Below are 10,859 nucleotides of genomic sequence, written 5' to 3' on the forward strand. Positions count from 1 at the left end.
CCCCAAACAATCTGGGCTATAAGAACTGTTGAGCCCATAATGCAGAAGTTATTGCTGCCGTGCCCTGGGCTATCCAGTGCTCCCACATCCACACAACACTGCTCTCGAGGACCCTGCTGGTTTTCTGTTCTTTTCAAGATTTTCCCTACTTTTGCCCCCTTTTTATTATCACACATCTGAACCTTTATCACATTCAAGGCCTGCCAGGCAGATGAAGATGCTGAGCCCTGGGCACCAGTCTTGGCTACTTGTCCTGCCCCATCCAGTGCACGTTGCCTCTCCAGTCTGAACAACCCAGATGGAGAAAGAGATCATCAGATTAAAAAAACAAACCAAAACAATACATCTATAATTTCCATCACAGAAAAGCCTGATGACTTGCGCCGTCATATTTGAGCTGATTTCTCTCATGCACGAGTAGAACAATAACCAGGCAAGGCTAAAAATGCCAGGTCTGAGTCCCTGATTCAGTCAGAGCAGCCCTTGGCCATAAATTTCAGCACAGACTTAAAAATTGATAGAAACTCTTTTTAAATCATCAAGTATTCAGCTGCTCATTACTGATATATGCTTTAATGATATGCCCTTAAATTTGGGTCTAGTTTTAAAAATGCAGTTTCCTCAAATTCCATGCAAAATCCAGGCCTCGTAATTTTGTTCTGGTTCTTTTTCTTTTCTAAGGTCTGCTTGAAACACAAAATTTAAGGAGTTTGCTCTGTCAGGTAACGTTTTGTTAGCTTTTGACAAGAGAAAATATTTAATACCCTATTTTTTTTTTCCTGCTCTGAATATTAGTTTAATTGTCACAAATAATTAAACGCTTATGAGGAAGAGACGTCTTCAGACATTTTGACAATACATATTAAGAGACACTTTAAGGCAAATCTGCACAGATCGGCTTTTATTTGTTATGCTAAACGATGATGCATCCTGATTGCATTTGTTCCTTATTTGTGTGTGCAACAGGAGACGTACTGTGAATGATCTGTAAGGAATAAAATGACAGTATTTGACAGGCTAGGAAATGTCTGGGCAAGGATACAGGAGAAGGAACCCTGAAAGGGCATTGTTTATGGAGGGGCAACGGGGAGAGACACTCCCTTCAATCCAAGGCAATGAAAGGCGCCAACAACTAAATTACAGTTAATAACAGTAAGAAATAAACATAAATTACGTATACAAGGCTCAAGCTCAAGGACTTTGGACCACTAAAAATATATATTATTATATCAATTATCAACGAGAGACAAATTCCCATCCTGGGAATTTGCATACGAACTCTAATAACCTACTATTCAGAAACAGAGGCAAGCATTAATTTCCACATGAAAAGGAGCCACGGGAGCTCCCCAAGTCCCCAGCTCCAGAGAAGAAAGCCCTACCTGGTGATTCAGCACCTCTGCTCAAGAGGGTAGCAGGTGGTCTCCCAGGTAAGGCAGATCAGCCCTATATTACCTAAGATTTATTCGAAGTTCCTGTCAATATAATGGCTGAAACAACCATTCCTGAAAGGTAATATGGTGTGAAAATAAACATAAACAATCCTTAATGAATCCATAGGCTATTACTTGCAGCATATTTCTTCTATAGGCAATACATACATCTCCAGTTTAGGGAAACAGCGCTGCTCTTGATAGAGGCACAATTCCAGTTTACACAAGAGAGGGAGCTGAGGGAAGTCCATGGGAATTCGGTGCTTTTGAAAATTCAGGTCTCTCTTGAGCTGCCCATGTAAGGATTTAGACCCTTGGCACCAGAAGCTGAGCCTCAAACTGTATCATCAGAGATTTCCAACCACCTCTGGGAGACTGGGTGGAGGAAAATGTGCATGGCCTGTTCAGCTGCAACTAGACCAGGTTTTACATATTTCTCAGGGCAATGCTTTATAGACAGTCACATCCAGCTCTGCCAAAGAAATGCAGAACAGTTTATGGGAAGAAAAGTAACAGGAACCAAATTCTCTGGTCCTGAAACCTATCACTGGCTAAAAACTAGAATGCAAAAAACTTGATTATTCTGTCTAAAACTCTTGCCAAGTAAAGCTCCTTTGGCTTGTTAGAATTAGCAGAGCTCTGCTTTCTCAAACCATGAGTCCTCCTGCTTTTGGGAGCTCCTGGCCATGAGCAAAGTGCCTCTTCCTCCACCACAGGGAATTGCATGGGAGAGATGAAAGTGCACTCCCATCTTCCCCAGAGTCCCAGCTGGGCTGTTCCCTCTTCTCCCCCAGCACAGGCAAGAGGATGCCATGAGCTTCCAGCCCAGATTTCCCTCCTGGAAGTGCTCTGATGATAGAAATGTGATCTAGTACCACAGGCAGGGAACTGGGAGCAAATTCTGTTTGACCTTGAGCAAATCAGGTAAAACCTCCCAGGTTCAATTTGCCCTTCTGTAAAACCGAGGGGAAATATTCCACATCACTGGGGTTATTCTGAGGACTATCAGTGAGAAATCCATGGAAGAAAGGTGCTAAGTGTGAAGAAATATGCTCCACTGCCTAACAAAGGACACAAATACGAGCAGGATCCATGCAGCTAATGAAAAACACTGGAAAGCTTTTAATTTTTTTAGCATTTAATGCTACAGATGATCAATATAACTACTTAGCTTCTTTCTCCTTTCACGTGTTAATTTAATGCTACTTGTATTGTGCTTATGTATGTTATGACATGGCTGAAAAACACATAAAAAAATAATTTTGGTAGACCAATACAGCAGCTGGCACAAGGTTATGTTTCTTTGATACAAAAACAAAATCATGAAAGACCCAGCGCTTTCCTGTGAAGTCCACTCACCCTGCGGGAAGCAAATGAGTTCTCCCTATATGTACAAAGAAAATTGCAGACCTTACAAATTGTGCTGGTGATTCGCCATGCAATTCACACAAAAAATTATTTCTATATGGAAAATTCAGAGTAAAATCTTTCTACGAAAAATAGGAATTACTTCTGTCCAAGTGCAGGGTGAGTGATAGAAACAAGGTTGTTGTCTGCACACACCAAACTGCACCAATGTGTAGATTTTCATTCTGATCTCCTCTAAGCAGAGTTTTACTAGGAAAAAAATCTGAGCTATCAAGGTATTCCAGAGAATTTAATTATTTTCATTAAAAACAAGAACTGTGTGCTGCTCCTTTTTTCAACAGAAATTCTGCACCAATTCCACATAAACAGACCCAATATCACTTCAGCAAAGTTGCTTTGGGAATATGTAACAGCCTTTTTTAAGTTATGAAAGCAATATTGGATGAGATTTACTACAATTTAAGATAAGTGGGTCTTAATTTTATATGAACAGAGAGACTTAAAAAGCAGGCAGGAAGAGTTCCAATTATATTGTGCTGGAATATTAGGCCCTGTGCAAAATTGCCCCTTTTCTGTTTTACATGCATAAAAACAAGCACAACAGGCTTTTCAATTAAATGAGTCTTTTGAGAGAGATGCAGGAAGAGCCAGCGAGCTCCTTAAAACTTTATTGTTTTTTATCTTTGTCAGGTAGGGCTGTGTGTTAAAAATGACCTGTTCTTTGCAGCACACAGTCCTTCCTGCATGTTTTTTCTTCCTGTTTGACCCATCAATTTTAAGGGCTTCCTGAAATGGGAATGCAAGGCTTGATCCAGATTAGTTTTCCCCATGTGCTCAGTGGCTGTGCTTTTCCACAGCCATCCAGAGCTCAGGATGTTTCCCAGAGTCTCTTTAGCATTGGGAGTAACTTTAATGAGCCTCAGTATCATTAGAGGAAGGCAGTTTACAGAACACAGGGAGAAAAGACACTGAAAGGAATAAGATACAGCTCTAATAGATACAAGCCATGGAGATGAAAGAACGAAGTCAGCATCTCATTTGCATTAATACAATAAAAATACAGCATTCATGTTGCTAGTTGTAAATTTTTTTTCAATAAAGTTCAGCCTGATTATATCTGGGGAAAAGGTAGGCTGTGCATTCCTCGTAGTATTTATCCTTTAAAGAGCAGTTACTGCCTATTAACTTTCTACATTTAATTGCCACTAAAAACAATCTCCAGGAAACTTCAATCGAAAGTCACTCCTCAAGAACTGATGGTCTGAGCTCTCAGAACTGCTTTGTTTATGGCAATACAAAGCCAGAGCTCCAATCCACACAGCTCCACTCCATCATTATGTTCAGTATTTTGTTTACTGATATTATGTGTGTGTATGTATATAATTATACACCCAGACACACACACCAGTTCATCACCAGAATCAGGCAAAAGCAATATTGCCAACCTTGTTTATACAAAAAGCACGAAGCACAACCTCAAAAATCGTGAGACTGGCTGAAAATGATGGGAAGTTAAAAACAGTCACTTTGAGAATCAAGGCATTTTTCCTCTGCATGAGAACTTGTAGCCTGCTTGTTTTCAAGTTCCTCTCCAGAGCAAGCAGTCTGAAATAAATTTCCTTTTAAAATGCATATTGGACACTTGCATAACCATCATCAGACTCCAGGAGATGGAGGTTTAAAGAAAATGAAGCCTAACAAAGGACTTCCAGGGGACACCACTCCTAACAGCGCAGTTCTCACATTTGGGCAAAGACTGGTGCAGTAATCAAAAACTGCTCTGAACAAGCGAGCTCTCCAGGTGCATCCCTCTCCCAGACAGGCACTTTTCTCTCCTCCTTGCAGGTATGGATGTGTGCATGCCTGAAAAGGATCCATTTTCCAGACATTTAGGACTGTTTGTTCTATTTAGCTGTGGAATTTTACCAATACTTGGGACCATCAGGCACTGCACGTTATGAACTCTGTATTTTTCACAATCAGATCCTGTCATTTTGAAGCTATTGTTGTGCCTTTCTTTTTCCTAGGGCAAAGGGGGAAAACATTTCTTTTAGGGAAACAAAGATTCTCTTCATTTTTCTAAATGAAACACTTAATGCAACACTTAGATCAGAAGACCAGTTTTTCCACTTCTTTTTTTGCCTGAGAAAGCTCACAAGGTAACGGATGAAAAGCCAGCAACAGTTAAAGAGGGATGTGTAAATCTAATGGGAAACACTGTGCTTCTGTGATGCTTTTCTCCTTGAAACCTTAAAAAATACACGGTTTGCTGTCAAGGTACTTCTGAGTTGCAGAAGCTGTTATTATAACACGGTAAAAATTACTCTGTGCCAACAGCCTCAAGTGAGAAGCCACCTTAATGAGAAAGAACTGCTTTTAGCCCCTAAAAGCACATGGAACTTTCAGGCTTTGGATTTGCAACCCCATTTTCTGGCATTTTCTCGAGAGCTGCCGCCCCTGTGCACAACATGAACACCGTGCCTTAAAAAAGGCTTCTTTAAAAACCCATCTCATCTCCTGGTACCCAGAACCAGTGTGCAGTAATTAACACAGAGCATGGAAACGTGATTGAGGAGGGAAGTTGGCCGAGCAAGCAGAATAGCTCAGTCATACAGACTTCAGGGAAGAAAAGCTCGCACCCGTTAGGAACAGAAGTCCCAAACAGAACTGTCCCTGGATTTAAAGCTTAATGGAAGAATCTGGGCCCTCTTCAGAGGCAGAATGCTTCTCAAGGAACATAAATATTGAATTTTGTAGCTGAACAGCCCAGTCTTACACAGGCAGTCCTTACACAAGCCAGTTGCCCACTGAAGCAAAGTGCTGAGTAAGAGCTGCTGAGCTGGGCCCACTCTCATGTAAATGATTGCAATTAAATAGGTAATGAAAAATCCCTGCTCTTGCATGAATGAAATGTAAGATTTCAGCTCTGAGTGTAATGTGGTTCCAGTTGGCTCCTGTATCAGATTCGGAGACAAATGAAAATGTCTCTCTGCTTGCATGAGCACGCTGTGGGGATAAAACTTCACAAATATTTCATTTTGCAGAGAAGAGGGAAAAACAAAGGCTTATTTTAGCAGCAAAGTCTGTAGGATCCCCCCTTTTTAAGGCAGAATGTGGCACACACATCTCAACCCCAGCAGCATTAAACAGAATTTGAATAATTTTACTTTGCCTTTGCTAATAATACGTCATCCAGTGGAAGAACCAGGCCTTATTCTCCCCTCCACCAGCTGTCATGATATTTTTTTTACATTTGAGCTCTTAAGATCTGCACAATAGCTTAACACAATAAGTGTTTAGCCTCTGGTTCCAACTGTAATTGATAGAGTACAGTTCCATTCCCTCTGCTGCTGCTAAGTTGGGAATTGCAGCCACAGCAACTGACAGCTTTTTTTTCTCCGCGAGTCTGGAGTTGCTCTCTGGGAGTGATGTCCTCATCGGGATGGGAAGGGAAATGACGGGAGAAACGCTCACGCTGGCCCTGCGCTATGGAGGGACTCCAGGGACCTCTGCTAGGGGAAACAGTTCCTTGAGGTGGGTGCTGCTAATAAGAGCAAAAATCAGGAGGAGAAAGCTCCGGGAGGAAATTTCCAAAATCCTGCCAGTTTGGAGAAAATGGGTCTTCTCAGAGAGCACAGAAGAGGGAGAGCATTTATGCACTAGAATTTCTGACAATGGACATGTTTTCAAAAGTGCTGCAAAATTGTGTCATTTACTGATGGAAATGTCTTTTGTTTCCCAGTCACAGGGGCTGAACTCTGGGTGCACCCCGCTCTTCAGATAGTGGGGATATACTGGGCTTGGATAAATCACAGCAAAATTCAAATAGAGAAACAGGCACTAAAATGAATGTGATTTCAAATTGTCCCGTTCAGGCCTGAGTTCTGACACGGGAAAAAAATATTTCCGAGCAGCTTTGGGCTTAGGAGCCGCCTGCAGAATTTAACGCAGATGGCGACTAATTTTGGTGCCTCTTGAGTTGCAAAAGTACCTAATTTGGAATATATTTAATTAACCAGGATTTAAAGGCTCCTCTTGTTTGTGAACACCTTGGCTTTTTTGTCATCTGTCAGCATCGTGATGTGCACTGCAAGTGAAGGGTTCTGAGGCATGAACTGTTTAGGTGGGTTTGATGTGCAGTTGCTTTTCTGGAGGATGTTGAAACAAAACAGAGCTGCCATTTCTACAGTTTCATTCAGCACTGCTTCCTTGGAATCTGCTGCCATTGCCCCTGATATAAAGGATACAAATAATCCTGGAACAGCCACAGTGCTCCTGGTTACATTTATAGATAGATCTCGCTGCCTTTCACCACAGAAACACACAGAGCAAGCCTTTCTGGTCATTTGCTCTGCTCTCTGCAGAAGCATAATTTCGCTTTCTAAATATGATTCTGGTTTAAATAACCTTTGCTACAAAGGTGCAAGCTGCAGCTTTAAAGAACTCCCTGCTCACCATCTTCTGCTTGCTGCTCTATGAGGACTCTTCCAAAAACAAACCCGTGTTATTCTACAGCTCCAATAAACAGAATAAATGTGCCTGAGACTTGCTTCTTCTGTACTTTTCCCCAGCTTTGATTCTTAGCTAGTCTGTTGGGGCTGAGAGGGAAAGAAAAGTAGAAATACAAAATTTCACCCGCAATGGGCGTTAAGTCCAGATTTCTCTTTGCAGGCTTTAAAAAAGCAAACTACCAATTCATGATCACAAAATAAAATATGCACATTTAAACAAGCTGCAGGGGAAAGGAGAGTTTAATCCAGTGAAATTGTGTTTGAAAGATATTTCATACCCCTAGGAATAAAATCTGAATAGCAATTCTGCTTTGCTCCCACCCTTCTTCCACCCTTCTGTTAATATATTACCATTTGTTATGGAATCGTTACTAGACTTTTACCCCAGAGGTGGCTGCATTTTGCTGAAGGATGAAGTACTTTGAGGGCCTGAGTCTCTTCTTGCTCACAGGAGCAGTCAGAACTCACTGATGCTGTGAGAGAAGCAATGTTTGATTTGCACCTGAGCGGGAGAAGAATCAGGCCCCGGGTTGTAAAGCCCTTTGTGATGCGTTTGGGTGAAATCTCCAGCGCAAATGGGTTTGTTTATTGTAAACACAGGTCCCATCCGAAAGCAGGCACTGATGGAAAGAGCTGCAACTCTCTGCCTCAAGAACTATCGACTTGGAAATGACGCTCTCAAAAAGCAAGGATGATTCAGAAAATACTCGGCCCTGCAAATACCAAAATGCGTTTGACATCGTTTGGGTGTTGATGTGAAATAAAGTGTCTCTAAAAGTGTAATCGGAGAGCAGAAATCCCCATCATCACACATAAATAGTGCCCCATTTATCCAATTATACTCCCTTGTTTCATTACAATGGTCTGGAATATATTTCTTAGGAATACAAGGATTAAAATTAATAATAGAAAAGGACAAAATTGCCATGTATATTTCTCTAGATAGATTTTCATCTAACAGCAGGACTTCCCTTCTGATTCACTCGCTGGTTCTCTCTAACCTTTACATTATTCATTAATCAAACTCAAAACCTGCTTTCAAAGTCAGTGCATGGCAGTAATTATTTACAGTTGTGCATAGTATTTAATTTTAAGCAATGACAAAAGCAGGCATGTCCAGAATCATAAGGCTTATCATTTTTCTTCCCTTGGAGGTGAACTATCTGAAGAAACTAAAAGTTGCAAACTTCTCTTCAATATCTCTGCTGCCATCGAGACAAAATGCAGTGCAACTGATACCTTTGAACTTGTACAACTAAAAATAAATAAAAGTGAAAATTAAGTAATATATAATGTATTAACTCCTTTAAATAAAAGGACTAAGGAGCTTTGCTATCAGCCTTGATGAGAGATTCATTTCTTATTGCACAGTCTGTCTCCTGCCACTTTGAGGTATTTTTCACCATACAGAACAGAACCTCAGTAGTATCCCTGAAAATGAAAGTCAGTTTTAACAACTATATACAACAGGCACGTCTGCTCTTTGAAACTCTCCCCTACCCCCCACAAACACGCAAATACAACTTCAAAGCAGGAGAACTATTGCAAATGTATAAACCTACTTCAAATAGTTCTGCTGGCTGAAACTGGACTGCATTTGCAGTATTTTGCTCACCTGAAACAACATTGATCCGAGGAGAAATCTAATCAAAGAAATGCACCACTGAAGAGCAATGCACATTTTATAATGAGAACGAGGAAGGAGAGATCTAATTGTGGTCATACGAGTTTCTCCCTTGTCATTAAGATCTTAAAAATGCTGTAGGATTCTGGATAAAAACATCTCTTACTGTATCTCAGCAGGGAAATCCTGGGAAACAACAGCATGGGCTTTGCTCGCAAAAATTTACTTACTGGAGCCTCTATTTCTAAAAAAGAACACGGGGCCCCTGCCACGAAAAGATACTACACACACTCCAAGTGAAAATTCTACTTTGAAACCCAAATAAAATGAAGCCTCGTGTTCCTGACAGAGAGAAAAAAGGAGCAGTTCTAGCACTGTCACTGTGAGGATCAGCATCCATGAAAAAATAGCTATTTATTTATCCTGCAAGTTGAAAATGTGAATGCCTTACTCAGATCAAACCTCTTGGTGAAGAAAATAATAACAGCGACTCATCTGAATTATCCTGAATACACAAATATATTTATGTAAATATATATACGTGTGTGTATTTTTAGCGTAACTGTTATTTACGGCGTTGACCATAAATTTGGGATCTTTGCCTGCCAAGAATCACACTGGCAACCTGCATAGGTACATTCACAGGGCACGTCCCAAAAGCTTCTGCCTGCAGCCCATTGTCCTGCACCCAAAGAAATCCAGGCAAGGCTGTAAGTTGATAAAAGTTCTGCGTGTCCCAGTTTCTCTGGGATGACATTTCCCTCTGCGTGCATCCCAAGCACTACTTCGCAAAGTTTATTCAAGTGTGCCACTAAACTTGCCCATACATTTTGTCCCACATTTGCTGTGCTACACCCAGGAAATATTCACAAGGGCAAGGGAAAATTTTTAAAGACAAGACATCAAATATGAGTTTTCTTTAAAGAACTAATCCAAGGAAGGACACAAGGGAAAAAAAGAAGGGAAAAAACCCGCCTACATTAAAAGCCAAACAAGATAATAATTGTGCATGTCTGGCTAAGAGAATCTAGAGGGCAAGCCTTACGTCATTGGCACTTGGGTTACCATGGTGAGTGATTTATTGATATATATCAAGAATGAATAGATCAAAGGCAGCAAGATGACAGGTGATCAATCAAATGTCAAATCAAAGCTGGCAATCAACTGGAAAGCTGATTTTTCAGTGGGTGGGTCTGGCAGAAGAAAAATGAACTTCCATATTGCGCTTCCCAGAAACAAAACCCCACCACACTATTAAAAAAAAAAATAAAAAGCAATTAAGGAGCCTGAAAGAAAACTCTTTGAAAAGATTTACTATACAGACCCACTCGTCTGTTTCTTTTTCTTGGCCCCCAAAAGAAAAAGAACACCCTACAACGACAAACAAAACACTTCCAAAGTTGCAAACTATTTTCTTCTGTTAAAAAAAAAAAAATAAAAAAACAAAAAAACAACACATTGCAAAACCACTTGGCATGTGCAAATATATAAGCTCGGCTACAAAACAAAAGAAGGATTTGATTTGAAAATGTGGATTGTCTTCTAGCAGTCAGAACGTTTCATTTTATTTCCTGTTGCAATTTTCACCACTGATGATCAAAGGCTGAACTTCCCCACCGGGTTCATCAGCAGAGAGAGTCCCTGTACTATTTCAGGCACACACAGCCCTCACACACACACACACACCCGGCCAGAACTGCCACCAGAAATACGGCGAAATAAAAGATTAAACACCCCGACCCACTTCGCGAAACACACGGATCCAAAGCGAAAACCACCGGGAGGGGGAAAATCAGAAAGGGAAAACAAAATCTGTCCTAAAGCCAGAAGCAAAGGGAAGCCTGACTGCTTTCGGTTCGGGCAGGAGAAGGGGCAGGGGGAGAAGGGGCGCCGAGGGAAGAAAGTTGGGGGGAAAAGTTTAGG

At 41.0% G+C, this 10,859-nt stretch overlaps 1 protein-coding gene across 3 annotated transcripts in view; it reads right to left on the reverse strand.

Moving 5' to 3' along the window:
- The window catches only part of TSHZ2 (teashirt zinc finger homeobox 2), a 214,603-nt gene that overhangs the window by 203,399 nt on the left and 345 nt on the right, over positions 1 to 10,859 (reverse strand). The gene's annotated exons all lie outside the window — the stretch shown is intronic.

This window comes from Corvus brachyrhynchos, unplaced genomic scaffold, assembly GCF_000691975.1.
Source record: "Corvus brachyrhynchos isolate BGI_N302 unplaced genomic scaffold, ASM69197v1 scaffold10, whole genome shotgun sequence".
Classification (NCBI taxonomy): Eukaryota; Metazoa; Chordata; class Aves; order Passeriformes; family Corvidae; genus Corvus; species Corvus brachyrhynchos.